At 44.6% G+C, this 2,615-nt stretch overlaps 1 pseudogene; it reads right to left on the bottom strand.

Annotated features, from left to right (window-relative positions):
* Window positions 1–289: 289 nt before the first annotated feature.
* LOC147215663 (E3 ubiquitin-protein ligase TRIM11-like) lies at window positions 290–1,785 on the bottom strand (annotated as a pseudogene).
* Between the last annotated feature and the right edge of the window lie 830 nt (window positions 1,786–2,615).

Here is a 2,615-nt window from a genome sequence, read left to right as displayed (position 1 = left end):
TCAATCATTAGCTTGCATTATTGTTTTTCCTGTCATATATTTAGTGACAGGAATAACAATAATACAAGTGAAGATTCATATATGGATGTAGATGGTAAAGGTATCAACGTGAATCAATGATTGGATAACGATACAGTGATTTTTGAAATTGATGAATTTCCAGGTGTACTGTGAGCTATTGATTATTAGCTTGTGATCATTCAGGATGAAGAAGTTTGATTGACAGGATAGATGATCAGAGAGGTGGAGTTATGACCTTTACCGGGACACCCAGGACAGAAGATGCGTTCTAGTTTTGAGTGAAGTTGCATCCAGTGAAGGTGTAGATGAGAACTGCATTATCTACGTCATAGAAGGAGACCAGACCCTGGTCGTGATCCACAAACACCCCCACAATCTGAGGGCGAGACCTGAGGGAGAGATGAACTGGAGGATCTGAGGTCTGAGTTTGAGCAACTCTTTCCTCCTGGTGGAATCTCTATCAACACCTAAAATCCTATCAGGTTTTCTTCCAACATCAACCTTGAAGTAAAATCTGCCTGAGGAGAAACTCTGCTTTCCCAAGACTAAACAGTTCATGGAAAATCGCTCTAGGTTATCAGGATGTTTCCTCTTCACAGCAGTATAATAGACTTGTTTCCCATCTTCAGACAGGAAGAGTTTAGGATGAGCTGTATCAGGATCCAGAGTCACATCCACCTCAAACTGCTGAAGACTCTTCATCTCAGCATCAATCACCTTCCTCATGTCTTCTCTGAGTGTCTTCTCCAGCTGAGACACTGCTCTCCCCACAGACCCCTCAAAAGATGCTGGACAAACACTGACCTCTGTCCAGTCTCTGGTGTGTGGAGCCTCTTTCGGCTCCAGGAAGCTCTGCAGGAGGTGCAGGTGGTCTTCAGAGCATGAAAGCTGCTTCACCTCAGTGCTTCTGTCCATCAGCTGAGAGATTTCATCTTCCAGCTGGTGGATCAAATCCTCTGTCTGTCTCCTCTTCCTTCTCAGGTGTTCTTCGATGGTCTGGAGGAACTCCTTCAGACTCCTCTCAACAGACTCTTTCAGAGCAGTGAAGACCTGAATCCCTCCTTCTTTCTTTCTGGCAGCGTCTTCCTCACTGAGGCTGATTGTTTGTTTCATCTGTAGAACCTTCTGTTGTCTCTCCTTGATCATCAGCTGGATGTCTGCATTGGTCTTCACCAGCTCAGCTTTCTTTGCTTCACTTTCTTCATTCAGAGGAACAACATGGTGAGTCTCATGGTCTTGGTAGGTGCAGTGGACGCAGATGCACTTTCGGTCAGTCTTGCAGAAGAACTCGAGAGGTTTATGGTGCTTCTCACACATCCTGCCTTCCAGGTTCTCCACAGGGTGGACCAGCTGGTGTCTTCTCAGGGGTGCAGCTGTCAGATGAGGCTCCAGGTGAGTCTCACAGTAGGAAACCAGACACACCAGGCAGGACTTCAGAGGCTACAGTTTGGTTCCAGAACAAACGTCATAAGGAACTTCTCCTGCACTGACTTGTTTCTCTGAGCTGCTGCTGCTGCTGCTGCTGCTTTCATCAGTTTGAACTCAGCGACCATCTGACGCATCAGAGTGTTGACCTGAAACTCAGGTTTTATAAAGAAATGCTTGTTACACAAAGGACAGCAATGAGGGTCGTTTCCACCCCAGAGTGATTGATGCACGTTCTGCAGAAGTTGTGTCTACATGGTGTGCTGACTGGATCAGAGAAGACGTCCACACAGATGGAGCACATGGCTCTTCTGGCATCAAGATGCTGGTTGTAGACATGTCACCACCCTGAGAGAAAAAAAATTCAAAGATGAAGCTTCGGATGAATTAGAATTGATGAATTGATGCTAATATTTCTGACGTCCAAACAGACAAACGGTAAGATGGCTGTTGGTCACGTGATGTAAAAAAGGTCCTAAAAGGCTTTGAGCCTCAGACCTACACTGAGAAAGAAGCAGCTGCTTGAATATACTTGATATCCTCTGAGAATCCCAACCCATGAAATGTTTTGTTCAGCCTTCCCGGTTTTGGTCCGTTTGGTCAGATAACTTTTCCAAAGCGACACCATGAAAATGTCTCGCTGCCTTAAGAGTCGCTGAGGTTCAAAATCAGGATGTTCGCTCTGCCGATCTCACTTTGCAGATCCACTGCCTCGAAGACTGAAAGTGAAACTGCAGCTATTTTTAACGCAACATGCGATCCCGACTCTATGACCAGTTATATTCTACATCTGCCTGTAAAACCACTATGAAATACTTCCTCGTCTCTGGCTAGAAAAATATTGACGGGAATTTTGACAGTAACAGCAGGAAAACAGGTTGTCTATGAAGCCTGAAGTGAGAAGATACAGTTCAGAACATAATTTAAATACTTAAACCTTTGGTGAGAGACAGTTAAAATAACAAAAGGACCTGCTGTAATTTCTTCATTGCTCCTTACAACTTGGCTTTTGTAACCTTTGAGCAAATCCCAGTATTTAATATGACCAGAGTTTATCTCATTTCCGATGATGAGGGTCAGAACAAGGACAGAATATCAGGAACTTCCTGTGGCAGCATTTGTATTCTTACTCATGTAGAGAAAGTTTAGGCAGTTGGACTCACCTGGGT

This window comes from Fistularia commersonii, chromosome 31 (assembly GCF_037954325.1).
Source record: "Fistularia commersonii isolate RoL2024-O1a breed Wild chromosome 31, RoL_Fcom_v1.0, whole genome shotgun sequence".
NCBI classification, from domain to species: domain Eukaryota; kingdom Metazoa; phylum Chordata; class Actinopteri; order Syngnathiformes; family Fistulariidae; genus Fistularia; species Fistularia commersonii.
Note: the sequence above shows the minus strand (reverse complement) of the source record. Positions and strands in the feature narration are given on the sequence as shown.